This window comes from Nycticebus coucang, chromosome 20 (assembly GCF_027406575.1).
Source record: "Nycticebus coucang isolate mNycCou1 chromosome 20, mNycCou1.pri, whole genome shotgun sequence".
NCBI classification, from domain to species: domain Eukaryota; kingdom Metazoa; phylum Chordata; class Mammalia; order Primates; family Lorisidae; genus Nycticebus; species Nycticebus coucang.
Genome location: NC_069799.1, coordinates 61,879,022 through 61,893,296, shown reverse-complemented (window position 1 = coordinate 61,893,296; position 14,275 = coordinate 61,879,022). Strand labels below are relative to the sequence as shown.

Sequence of the window (14,275 nt, the reverse complement as noted above, 5' to 3'; positions counted from 1 at the left end):
CATAACACGGAATTATCTGTAGAATAATGAAGAGCAGCATGAAATAGTTTTTAATAACAGAAACACAAAAGGCAAAATTGTCCAAAGTCCTCCAAATAGAGCCACCTTTTCTGGAACTAAAAGGCCAGAGGAGTAACCCTTTTGTACTTCCTTGATACTTGATATTAATGAAGGTAGGTAGTGATTTCAAGTACGTATAGAGTGTCCTGGAACGAATGCCTCTGACTTTTATTTGGGACAGGGGAGTAGCCAGGAGGTATTTGACTTTATTTGGTGGAGAGGAAATTTATCAAGCTAAGGTGCTTAGAAGCTAGTGGTGTTAGGGAGAGAAGAATAATGATTTAGGAAGAGACACGCACATAAAATTATATTGATATTCTGGAATAAAATATACAGACTGATAAAATATATCAGTCTCTTTAAGACTGATTTCAAATGCAGACATGTATTGTGTGTGCCTTTTTAGATCCATCAGGAGGACATATTCACCATGTAAATACTTCTATGAAATGGAATAAATTTGACCTCAAAGGTCCAAAGTAAAAGAAATGCTAAAATTTTTATTGTGTTCGTTCAAATTTTTAGAAAGAGGTCTTTATTCTATACACATGCCCAAATCCTGAGTGAACAGCTTGAGTCATCCTCACCAGATCAAGAAACCGAACAGCTATCCTTCTTCCAGCTTGTTCTGTATCTCCTACTAAACATTACACAAAAATTCTGGTGAGGTAGGCTGGCTTCGGGGGTTCTCTTTTATTAATAGTGTGTATTCTTCTAAACCTGGCTTTTTAAATCACTGTCCTATTCCTGAGTTTCCTCCATGTTTCTTCGTTTATGGGTCTCTTTCCTTACTTCGTCATGCTCCCTATATGACACACGACCTATTCTACTGTTGAGGGAAATCACAGTTATTTCCAGTTTAGGGTTTTTACAAGTAGTGTTGCTATGAACACATTTTGTCCTCAGTGAAAGTCCATGTCACATTCCACGTATATGTATAATTTTGCTCAATATGTACCTAAGGCTAGAAACTTGAGTGAAAGAATAATGTATATGCTCAGCTTTAGTGGACACTTCCAAGGCCCTCTCATCAGCAAATGAGATTTCTAGTTGTCCCACACCCTCTCAAAATCAGATATTGCCTGTCGTTTCCACTTTATATCATTAGTTAAGGAGCAGTATCCTATTTTATGTGATAAATGATATTGAGTAGCATTTCATATGCATCATGGCCATTTGGCTACCCTGTTTGGCTGCCCACTCCCCCTAGGACTACATAGGAGTCCCTCACATCTTCTAGAAGCCAGTCTTTGTTGGACGTGTATAAAAAAATGTATTTTCTTATTTATTCTGTGACTTGCCTTTTTACATCTGCAATCACATCTCTTGATGGACAGAAATGTCTGTTTGAATAAAGTCTGATTTACTTATTTTTTTTTTCCCCTTGTGGTCAGGTGCGTTTGTGGTCTTATATAAGAAAAGTTTGCCTGTTGGAAGGCCTTGAAAAGTTTTCTAATGTTTTTGTGTGAAAGTTTTAATTTTCTTTTTAATTTTCACACTTAGCTCTGTATTCATTTGAAATTGATTTTGTGTATGATTCAGTAGAGGTCAAGATTCCTTCTTTTACATATAGATAGTTAAGGGCCTCAGCAATAATTATTGCCAAGAACTTTCTTTTCCCACTGTAGTGAAGGTCACCTGTGTGTGAATCATCTAGCTTCATATGCTTTATATGCACACATTGCTTTCTAGACTTTGTTTTGCATTCCATGGATTTGTCTACAGTTTGACAATCATTATACTTTATAACTTTGTGTCTCATGTGGCGCATTCTACCATCCTTAGGCTATGTTAACCAGTGTGATGAAAATGTGTCAAATGGTCTATGAAACTAGTGTATGGTGCCCTGTGATCACATTAATGTACACAGCTATGATTTAATAAAATACAAAGAATAAAAATAAAATAAAATTCTCTTGCCTAATTCTTGGTCTTTTACATTTGCGTATACGTTCTAAAGTCAGCAGGTCAGTTCCTATAAAGGCCATGATTGATTGTGATTGCATTGACTCTACAGATAAATTACAGAAGATTTAATATCTTAAAAATACTGATCTTCCAATTGAAAATATATACCTCCCTTAATTTAAGTGTTCTTTAATTTTTTTAAGGTATTTTATATTTTCTCATGTGTGTATTTGTGTGTGATCATACGTATTATTTGTATCTGCCAGGTTTCATTTCGGGGATAGAAACCACAAGAATTTGAATAGCAAAAGTTTAATATATGTACAAATGATGAACTGCGTAGGGTACCAGAGGGTTGCAACAGTGTAGGACTGATTACTAAGGAGAATTCTGAAGAGTGAAGGAAAATGAGATTTGGGGAGAATCCGGTGGCTACCGGAGCCAGTGGCAGAGCACCCAGAGAGAGAAAGAATCTGGAAACCCGCCCCCCCCCCCACCCCTGAAAGGATTGAAATCCAGACCTCATTGGAGAGTGTCCCCCGGGGTCTTTGAGGGGTACAATCAGGTGCCAAACTAGTGGACTCATGGCGAAGCCACCCACTATGTTCAAGGGAGACCATCCTCTGGGAGGTTCTGTGTTGAGGGAGGACATCCTGGGCAGTGCCACACTGGTGGGGCTCTCTGGAAAGAATTTTTTGTGTGACAGGAGAAACTGTCCACCTGGAGGAAAAAAGTCTCAGACCTGACTGCAAAGCAAGCTGATGGGGTCTGGGGTCAGCCTACTACGCAGAGATGCAGTGTCTTCTGTGGGACTCTCTTAGGAGCTGCTCTCTCTGGTGCTAGGAAAAGTTGCACAGGGCAAGGTACCAGCCCATACTGGTCTAAATAACCACACCTGATCCAGGAAGGACAGACTAGTCTTCTCATCCTTTATTTTCATCCCTCTGCTGACCAACCTTGATGTCACGCCAGTCAGGAAGGGCGAAATATTCTAACATTCAAGCCGAGCAATGGCAAGTGATCTTATTCAAGTTCTGCTATTAATTCTCCTGGTTTTTCTGTATGTGGTTTTGGATTTTCTCTTTTAAACAACAGTTCTGACAGACAGTAGTTTTATTTATTATTTTGCAATTGCTATGACTTGTTTTTTTTTGTTCTTACCTTGGTTCACCAGCTAGAATTTCCAGTATGGTGTTGAATGTTGAAATAAAATCATGGCAGCAAATGTTCTTTTCCTCATTTCTGTTCACAGGGATAAAGCTTCTATAATGACCGTTATCTTTGAGATTTGCTTTATGAGCTTAAGGGCATCACAGATTACTCCTGGTATGCGAAGACTTTTTATTATAAATGTGTGTTGAATGTTATTTAAATTATATTTTATGAATCTGTTGAGATGACCTTAAACTGCTTCTGTTAACTTGGATCGGTCAATTGATTTTCAAGTGTATTTCCAAACTATATCTTAAACACACATAAAACTTCATGGTCATGATGTATGATCCATTTAATATAATACTACAATGATTTGCTAATTTTTCTTGAGTGTTTTTTAATCTTTCTTCATAAAAGAGATTGGTATTTAATTTTCCTAGCTTGTAATGCATTTGTCTGATTTTAATTATCAACATTTTATGTGGCCTTTGTGGAATGATGTAAAAATATTCTCCTAAATTCTTTTGTCAGCAATCATGAAGGACTACTTCTTAGGTTTTCCTAAGAAGAATCGGTCCCTTGGAGGGTAGCTGGATGACAACCTCTGGGGATATCTTCATACTCATTATGCCAAGACCATGTTACTGCTATCTGCTTCTAGCAAGGGAAGGATCGAACATAAGGGAGGCATTATAGCCAGACCATTCCTATAACAATTGGGCCTCTTCTCATTTTGCTCAAAAAAATCCCCATCCACCTGGCCAAGACTTTTTCAGAATTTCTCAGCAGTCCTGTTTGTTTATTATTTTTGTTCTTCTTAATATTCCTTCCTTCCTGTTCCTTTTTCATAAGGCTAAGGCCCATTTCCCTGCCTATTTCTCTTTCCTCCTCCTCTGTCCCTCACCAAGATTTTTCCAAATATATTTCATGTACATTTAATACTATCATAGCTTTTCATGGGATCCAAACTGACACATCTATTCTCCAGAAGAACTGGAGCCAGTGTTGGGCTTACCTTTTCTTTAAATAGTGGAATAATTAACAGGTGAAGTCAACTAGGTTTAGAATTCTCATTATAGAAAGGGTTATAGGTAATAGAGTCCATTAATCTGATACATTTTGTAGTATTCAGAATTTCAAATGCATCTTATTTCAGCCACAAGACATTGTCTTTGTTGAGACAATATTTAATTTTATCTAAAATTTTGAGTGAGTTGACATAATGGAGTGTTTGTTTATTTTTTAAATTAATTTTAATTAAAATCGTAACCATATACCTTTATGGGGTACAGTGTGATGATTTCATATATGATGTGGAATGCTCTAATCAAACTGATTAATATCACCATCCCCTCACTTAATTCTTTTTTGTGGTAAGACATTTAAAATTTACTCTTAGTAAAAAAAAAAAAAAAAAAAAAATTTACTCTTAGTTATTTTGAAATCCTACCAAATGCCCTCCGTCCTCTCACCAATCACCCTCTCGCCTTCCATCTCCCCTCCCTCAAATTGACATAATGTTGTTTATAATTTTAAACAACCTTAAAATTGTTGATGATGACCAGTTTTCACTCTTGATTAAATACGTCCCTTTTTTCTGGACATCCCTAAACTGTGAATGCCTCTACCTCCCGCTCATCATTGTTAGAATGTTACTAATTTTTTTTCTTTTTATTTTCCAACTAACTTTTGGCTTTGTGTTGGCTTTTTTCTATTATATGAATGTTTCTTATTCATTTCTCCTCATATTTCTTTTCTTTTACTTCCTTTTGTGTTGATTTACAAGTTTGTTTTTTTTAAGTCTAGCTTCTTGAGATAGAAACACAGGCCATTAATTTTTCCAGCTTTCATTTTTCTAACATATGAACACAAAACTACAGATTGCTCCCTAAGTATAATGTATTTTATCTTATAATTCAGTTCATAATAGTTCTGAATTTTCCTTGTAATTTTTCCCTCAATCCTTGAATTATTTGGAAGTTAATTTCTAGGAGATAGAAAATTGTCTGATATTCATCCATTCTTTTGTTAATAATGCCTGGCTCAATTCTACTAGAGCTGAAGCATATAATCTGGATTTTGTGTCTTTTAACATTTGTTGAAGTTTTGCTCTATGACCCAGCATATCATTAATTTTAGTAAATATTTCATATGTTGAAAATTCTCTGTTAAGTACAGTGTTCTATAATGTTAATTAGGTAAACGCTTTGAAAAGTAGTTGTTAGATCTTTTTGCTTTGCTTTTTCTGATGTTTTCTTCTTTGTTCTTTTAACACTTGAAGAAGGTAGATTCAAATCTCCATGATCTAGCAATTTATTTGATTACAAGTTTGTTTCACCATTTAAAAGCATTAAACTTTTGCTTAATATGTTTTAAAATAATGCTATTTATGAATATGGTTTTGAATTTTGAAATATGCCTTCTAGGATGACCTCATTATCATTATAAAAGGTCCCTCTTTATATCCAGCAATTTTTTTTCTTTTATGGTCTGAGCATTTACCATATTTTAGAGTATTATTACAGCTACATATCAGCTTTATGTTGGTGAATTCTGCCTTCTTTTACTTTCAGAATTTCTATGTTTTGTATATAACATTGATTTGTTGTGAGCAGCAGATAATTCAATTTTGATTTTCAGTCTAGTTTAAAAAAACTGGTCATTATCTTGAAGAATTTTGTCTATTTTTAAGGTAATTACTACACCGTTCAGCTTATACCCACCATCCTACAATTTTCAAAAATTTGACCCATCAGCTCTCCATTAATTTTTATCTTTTTCTTTATATTTTGGGGGCTAAATGAACTTTTAAAGTTATTTTCCCTGTATTCATTACATATTTTTGCACCTTAGTGCTCGTATAGGGGTTACAGAATGTGTTCTCGATGTATTACATTTTAAGAAAATTTTCCACTTTGCTATCAATGTTAGAATCTAAGAACATAGTCACTCCACCTACACCCTACAGCTTGTATTGTCATTGTCATGAAAATTTTGCACCATTTTAAATATCACATGACATAATAATATCATTTCACATCATCAGAACTCACTTATGTTCACTCATACATTATCCTTCCCATTCCTCTGCCCTTTATATTACATTTCTAAAATTTAAATATAACTTCTATTGATATTTCTTCAATGGAAGCATAATGGTGATGAAGTCTCTGGGTTATTATTTGCCTGAAAGCATCTTTATATCACCTTCATTTTCTAATTGTACTTTTTTCATTGATTAAAGTCTTTGTTTTCAGTTATTAATATTATTGTTATTTACTATTTAAAAGATGTCTATTTGTTATCTTTGGGATTTCCATAATTTTTATTGAGAAGCTAGGAATTACTCATTTTAAGAAGACTTTGTCCCCCCCTTTGGCTATTTTTACATTTTATCATGGTTTTTACTTCTCATTAGTTTTATTAAAATGTGCCTAAGTATGGCTTTCCATTCTGACACAACATGCTTTCTTGTTCCCTAGTTCTGTGTTTTGGAATGAACAACATTCTATTAAATCTGTCCATTGCTTTCTTAATTTCTGTTATCTTACTTTTAAGGTATAAGATTTTCACTAGATTTTTTTTAAAAACATTCAGATTCCCTTGGGTAAGTCCAATCACTTGTTCTATCTTTCTATTTTTTCCTCTACTATCCTCAACACATTAATAATAGTTATTTTAAAATCCTTGTCTCTTTACTCCCATGTCTATATCACCTGTTACACTCTTCCCATTCTGTGTATTTTTTCTCAGTTTTAGGCCCTATGGTATTGTTTCTTTAATAGTCAATTAAAGACCATTACAGATTGTTAGCTATTCGTCCCAAGGACTGATGAAATTTAATTCCTTTGTCCTTGAATTCAGACTGTCCTTAGGGATTTGCTTCAACAGTAGAAGGTGACAAAAGGGATATTCTAGACTTTCACGATTAAGTCATAAGAAATAATGTAGTTTCCTTAACCTCTTGTAACACTTGTAAGGTAATGACCAGTTTTTGAAAAATCCTAAGAAGTTTTTTGAAGAAGGCCATGGAAAGTGGAACCACAACTCCCAGCCACCTGTTACTTTTGAGTCCCTAGCTTACAGTTGCCCTGATTTCCAGGCACACAAGAGAAGCATCCTTGAAGCAGGTTTTCCACCCCTACGTTGAACTGCTCAAGTTGAAATATGTATTGGCATAAAGACAAACCATTTCTATTATTCCCTGCTCATGTTGACATAATACATGATCTTTGAATGAATTTAAACCACTATGGTCTCAGATGTTTGGTGAACTACCAATCAATAACTTGAACATTTGGAATTCTTTTTAGTTATTTCATATTGCCATTGTGCATAAAGAAATGTAGAGACTCGTGGCAGTGCTATATGTCCTAAGAAAGGAGTCAGCCTTTCTTCTACCGGTAGGTAGAGTAGAGGGGCTGGGTATATTATTAAATATTGAGAGACAGAATGAACTGCATTGAGATTGGATTGCAATTTTACAAAATTCAATTTCCTCTCATTCAAGCTTGTTAGGAAGGCATAGCCCTCCTGCAGCTGTTAACCTCCTATACTGCATGGATTTGGACTTCTGGAAATGTACTAAGACACCATCTGTATGTGACAGTCAAAACTTCTGCTAGTTTTTTTTAACTTAACAGTGAGCTTGTTTCTTGGCCAAATCTATTTTCTTAGATTCTAGTTCCTATCGAGAAACAGAAAATGCCTCCAGGAGAAGATCAGTTCCATAGCCTCTGCTTGCTTTTCAGAGGTTCTCCTGGTCCCTGCTGTGCTCTGAATGTTTGTATCCTCCCCAAATTCAGTACTTCTGTTGCAAAAATTCATATGTCAAAATCCTCATCCACAATGTAATGGTGTTGGGAAGTGGGGCATTTGGGAGATGATTAGGTCATGGGGTGGAGCTTGTGAGTGAGATTAGGCCCAGGAGGCTGCCTTGTCCCTTGCCCCACCACATGAGGACAGCTACAAGGCACCATCTGTGAATCAGAAAGTGAGCCCTCACTAGATGCTCAATCTGCCTTGATCTTGGGCTGCCCACCCTCGAGAACCATGAGAAATAAATTTCTATTGTTTATAAGAGAGCCATGTTATGACACTTTGTTATGGCAGCCTGAATAGTTGAAGGCAGTCCCTCTAACCTGGTTAATTCCTGATGACTTTACCCAGTGCATTGATGTATTTTACCCAGCTTTTTCAAGTTGTTTTGAATGGAATTTTCTGCTGCAAAAGTCTATATCCAAGCTAGCAGTAAACATTGTAGTATTACCCTATTTTAATTCTGATCCTAATTTTGAGAAAGGTAATGTAATTCTTCATATTTACAGCTGAGAAAATATTTCAGAAAAAAAATTAGACAACTTCCCAAATGACAGAAGGTAACTTGATCAGGATTTTATAGAAAGTAGACAAGTCTGAATGCTAGCCATTGTCTATCTTATTTCAGAATTTATGTTCTTAAGCAATAAGGTATATGTTTCTTATTTATTTTATTTTATTATGAAAGAATTCCATTAGGAATAAAGTATTCTTTAATAATCACATCAAGCTCTTGAAGGTAGTGGCATTGAGAAATAGAAGGAAATAAAATGTGTGTGGTGTGGTAAGCATTCATCCTAAGACTATAGTGTGCTTAGTGTCCATGACCTTGAACACAGGAGTATACAATGAGAACTAAAGGATCTTGTGTTGATTTCTACATTTCCCCCAGAAGTGCAGAGGTTGAAGTGATTTTCTCTGCCTCTTCATATCTCAGACAGAAATGGGCTTTTAAATCTAACAAGCTTGGAAACATTTAACATGAAAAGATTTATAGAATTTAGTTACAATGCATTTGAAATACTATAACTCAGATCAACCCACAGCAGCATATTCTTAATCTTTTTATGGAAAACTATATTTCATGTTATAACCTTTCCCTGTCAATATTCAGAGGCCACATACTTTCAAGAATCTACATGTCTCTTGTAGTTGCAACGAAACCCACTAAAGTTTATTTTGTGAGTGCAAGGACACAAATGTCAGAATATATTAAGGAAAAACTTTTCCATCATCAAAGTTAAAACATAGCAGCTAAATCTAGTAGAAATATGCTATTACAAAGTTTATATACATCAATATTTCTTTCTTCATTAAAAGGAGGTGCTACTCACATTGTATATTGAAAAAACATGAAACAATACATTGGAAAGAAAAGTATGCATTAATGGATAAGCTGAGAAATTGGCAGCTTCCTGATTTCTAACAGCAAAACTTCCAAGACGTAGCTTCTCTTTGCCCAGACACCCGCCTATTATATATAGTATGTGTTTTTCTGTCTCTCAATTGTATTCACAGACTAAGTTGTAAATACTGATATCAAGTGAAGTGCGGTTGCATCTCAGGTGTTCAAAAACTGACCCATGCAGCATGGTGCATTCAGATCTCAGACATTTGTCTTCCCTATGTGTGGGAGAAGGGTGGAGGATGCAGGATCCTGTAACCACTGCATCGTAAGAGTCTGAATTACTCCTGTTGCAAAAACCCGGTATATCCAGTGTATTTAAATATTTTTTTTCTAGTTGAGAGGTCAATTAGAAAGCAATATTTTTTCTCAGATGAATTTAATCAAGAAATAGAATTGGATTAATCAGGGAAAAAATTATCTGGGAGAAAAAATCAAGTGAGATTACCAAGACAAATTACTGAATAATGGATGCTAAACAAGAAAATGTTCCTACAGACGTGAGTCAGAAAAGTATGTGGGTCTAGTTTGAAGCTTTGACAGCCAGAATTGGGGACCTGAGTGGCAGGTAAGGTTCTTTGGGGCAAGAATCTAAGAACAACACCAAGGATTTACCTAAAAGCAACATACACTTTTTTTTTTTTAATCTGAGAATAGCACATTTTCTTTCCCTTAAAAGCTATTTAAAAATTTCCCTCTCCCAGTATGGGAGACTGCAGCCTTACCCACCCAAGGTGCTGCCACTACAGTTACTTTCAACGTGCTCCCCTCGGCCCTATGGTGACCATAGTGATATTCAGCAGTGAGGTATGTGGCACTTTTTCTAGGATGAATTTGTGAACTTCATTGTCACACCTTGTGAGATATCAGCTTTGATGGTCATTCCCGAATTCCAAAATTGCTTTGAAGAGGGGACTAAGAGGTGGCATCAGTGCACAGCTTCCCAAGGAAAGTACTTCAAAGGTGACCGTAGTGATATTCAGTAATGTGATATGTTGTACTTTTTCTGGAATGAATTTGTGAACTTGATTGACCTTGTAGAAGCTCAGTGGAGAGATTTTATCTGGTTTGAGATAAAGCTTGAGTCAAACACATGGAAGAAAAAAAGGATATCACACACAGACTTTGGAGGGCCGGCACGGATGTACCATACATCATGTCTAAGCCCATCCATTGACCAGAACTTGACACTTGGCACTACCTCGATGGAAAACATGGCCTTTCTCAATGCCCAGGAGTAGAGCAAACAGTGTGTTAAACACCTGGTGAGGTCTCTGCCAGTGGAAATAACAGAAAGTTAAGCTAGGAATGGATGGTTTAAAATAAGAAGGACTTGAATGCCAAGACTGAATATTTTTTGCTAATATTTCTATTTTTGCCTCATTGCATAGCTTCTACCCATCATGCAACATTGTTCTCTGAAATCAGTATTTAATGATAGCAAGGTTGCTGGAAAACAAAATTGTATAACAACCAAGTCTAAGAAAGAGTAATTGTGAAGCCTATGAATAAGTGGGGCTATTATCTCTTCTTTTAGAAATCCAGGTCCATAAACAAAAGTACTTTAAAGTCACTGTCACTCAGGAATGAGTCTCTTCATGCCACTTTACCTGGTAATTACTCTCTTCCCCTCTCCATCTTAGCAGAAGTTAACTATGTAAGCTTACACAGTTCTAAAGCTCAAGCTAATTATGATTAAACATTTCTGTGCTTTATCACTATTCTTTTAAGATAGAGACCTTAATAATCAATTCCTTTATTCTCTTTCAGATTTATTCCCAGTGCATTGAAAATAACAGCCCCACATTAAATTCTCTTAATGAATAAATAACTTTGCAAAGGTTGTCCAACATACCAAATATACCAGATCCTACTACTATAGTATTATCATATGTTTAAAGATACTGCCGTTGTGACCGTTACGGAGAGGGCTAAAACAGTGCCAAATTTGTTTAGGTACAAGCACTTAATGAGCACTTCGTATATGTCAGATATTATAATGGGACTTTGGAAACTAAAATTAAATAGGAGAAAACTGAAATCAAGATGAGGAATGACAAAGAAATATAAAAAGATGCCCATGATATTTCAGGCCAAAGTTATAATCCAAGATGTTCCAAATACTCAATTTCTTTCTCCCGAGATTTCTGTAGGTTCTATAGATTCCTCTGTCCAAAATGCATTAACTGACATTTTTTTTTTCCCAAGGTACCATTAGTGGAGAGAAAATTGAGTGTATCTTATTACTTCTGGCTAGAAGGCGTGAGCCCTGACTGAGAGGTTTTGGAACAGGAACAATAACTGAAAAAGAAATTGGTGGTGATATAGACTTCAACTTCCAGAAACCAGGCAAGGATGCCTTCCCTTGTATGTTTCCAAACTCTGATTACAAAACGGCATCTGGTTTTTGTTTTCCATTTTACTCTTTGATGTTCATGCCAGCCATTTTTTTAATTGGATGAAAGCCATTTTCTTACAGAGAAATACTTAGTTTAGATGCTTGAATAACATTCCAGTTCACGGTTGCTGACTATGCTGCAATTTAAATAAGTCTTCAGCAGTGTCACTTCCTTTCTTTCTGTTGATATGATGACCTACTTGGCAAGTCATATTTCATATAGTACCGTAAAGTCAGATAGCCATGTACCTTGTCAAGATTGTTACAATCTATGTTTTAACATTTAGAATGGTATGGAAGAATAAATATGGCAGAAGATAAGGTTCCTAGGAACAAAAACCTGAAAGATTTGGCTAGCTTCTAAGCTTATGTCATTTGAGAAGATAGATATTTGGGGAACATTTCTAATCAGAGTCCTTTCAAGGGAAATATGAAAGATAAGACTAAAACATAAGAGCTACCCATGACATGACAGTGTGAAGCTGTCAAATTGTTAAAGAATTAGCTTTAGGAAGGGCAGAGACCAAAATGTGCATTGGATGGGGGGGGGAGTATTATTTAGAAGAAAAGTTGTTAAAGTAATTAAATATTGTCTCTGCCAAATCCCAACTGGAGCTAAACCAGTAACTCAGTGTTCAGCAGTCCCCCTTCATTTCTCTTACCTGAAGATTACTTAATCATCATTTTTTCCAGCCCCCTAAAAGTTTTTTTCTCCTTCTCTTAAAACCACGCAGTCACTGTCACATTATCAGACCCATATCAGCATCATCTCTTATATTATATTTACAGTAATGGGAATTCCTCATCATTCACTCCCCACTAGACTTGCAGCTTCTGAACCCGTCCCCTTCTTGTCTCCAAATGCATTTCTTTTTTTTTTTTTTAAATATGGAACGCTTCACGAATTTGCGTGTCATCCTTGCGCAGGGGCCATGCTAATCTTCTCTGTATGGTTCCAATTTTAGTATATGTGCTGCCGAAGCGAGCACCAAATGCATTTCTTTAAAACTTAAATCCACTATATGCTTGCCTCCACTTAAAAATATTAACAGCTTTTTCTCTTCTCCTTCACTGTCCCATTTACCTACTCTTCTTCCCTTGTTGAAAATTCACCCCCAAAGCCATTAGGTGGGACCAAGTGGGGTGAGGAAGCACGGCAGGAGGAGAATGCTGAGAAGCGTGGTTGAGAGAGGAACCCTGGGGCCCTGGCGGGAGGTGGGCATGGAAGGCTGAGCAGGTGAGGGCAGCCCTGACTCTGAGGTGCAGCTGGCTGCAGGTATCCACCCAAGGGGTGGGACAGGTCAGAGTAAGAGGTGAGAGCCCCAGCACAGGGAGAAGGTATCTGAGCAGGGCTGGTAACCACCATTCTACCCTCTACCTCTGTGAGTTCAGCTTTTTTGGATGTCACCTCTCAGGGTGTCCATAAAGTGCATGTGAGATCCTGACATATTTGCCTTTCGATGTCTGGTGAATTTCACTGAACATAGTGGCTTCCAGGTCCATCCATGTCAAAACTGACAGGTTTCCTTCTTTTTAAAGACTGACTCACATGCCATGGTGTTTACAGGTACCACATTTTCTTCATCTTTATTTTATTTTTATTTCTTTTACTTTCTGTCTTCCAGGAGGATAATTCTTGTTTATATGCTTCAAGCTCATTGACCTTTTCCTCTGCACTCTCCAGTCTGTGCCTGCCTAGGCCTCTATGGTTTGTCATGTATTTCTTTGTATTTCAGACATTTTATATTTTAATTCCTAGATTTTCATTTCCTTGTCTTATTGCTTGCAGTTCTCTGCTGTAATTCTCAGTCTGCTCATTCAGACTTCCCTTGAGGTCTCTGAACATACTTATTGACAATAGCCCTCTTAAAATCCTTTCCTACTAATCCTTCTTGGATTCAGTTTATATTGCAGGGATTTTTTTTTTCTTTCGTTCTTGATTTTAGGACGTTTTTTCTTGCTCTTTCACTGACTTGTAAAGTTCTAATCTCTCCTAAGCATTGTAGTTAAAAAAAAAGAAAAATGGGCCTGGATGAGCTATATTGTCTTCCATTAAAGTCAGATAGTTAACTTTGGTTAACTTATAGTTAAATTACTGATGGACTTTTAAAAATTCCATTAGTCTTTAGTTATATGCATTTTTAGGTAAGATATGTTTTTGTTTTGTCTTAGGCCTACTCTGTGGAAATAGATTGTCTGAGACTCCATGGGCTCCATTAGTGCTCTCTTAGGAAGATACCTGAGTCCAGGTACAGTGGCTCATGCCTATAATCCTAGCACCCTGGAAAGCTGAGGCAGGAGGGATGCTTGAGGTCAAGGACTCGAGACCAACCTGAGCAAGAGGGAAACCCCATCTCTACTAAAAATAGAAAAATTTATCTAGGCCTGGTAGCATACATCTTCAGTCCCAGCTGCTTGGGAGGCTGAGGGCATAAGGATTTCTTGATCCCAGGAATTGGAGATTTCAGTGAGTGGTGATGATTCCATTGAACTCTATCTAGGTAACAGGGGGACAGTATATCTGGAAAAAA

The 14,275-nt window shown here is 36.4% G+C and overlaps 1 non-coding gene across 1 annotated transcript; it reads right to left on the bottom strand.

Moving 5' to 3' along the window:
* Positions 1-12,626: 12,626 nt before the first annotated feature.
* LOC128573281 (U6 spliceosomal RNA) lies at positions 12,627-12,733 on the bottom strand. The gene has a single exon (XR_008376424.1). It is a non-coding gene; the product is annotated as a U6 spliceosomal RNA (small nuclear RNA).
* Between the last annotated feature and the right edge of the window lie 1,542 nt (positions 12,734-14,275).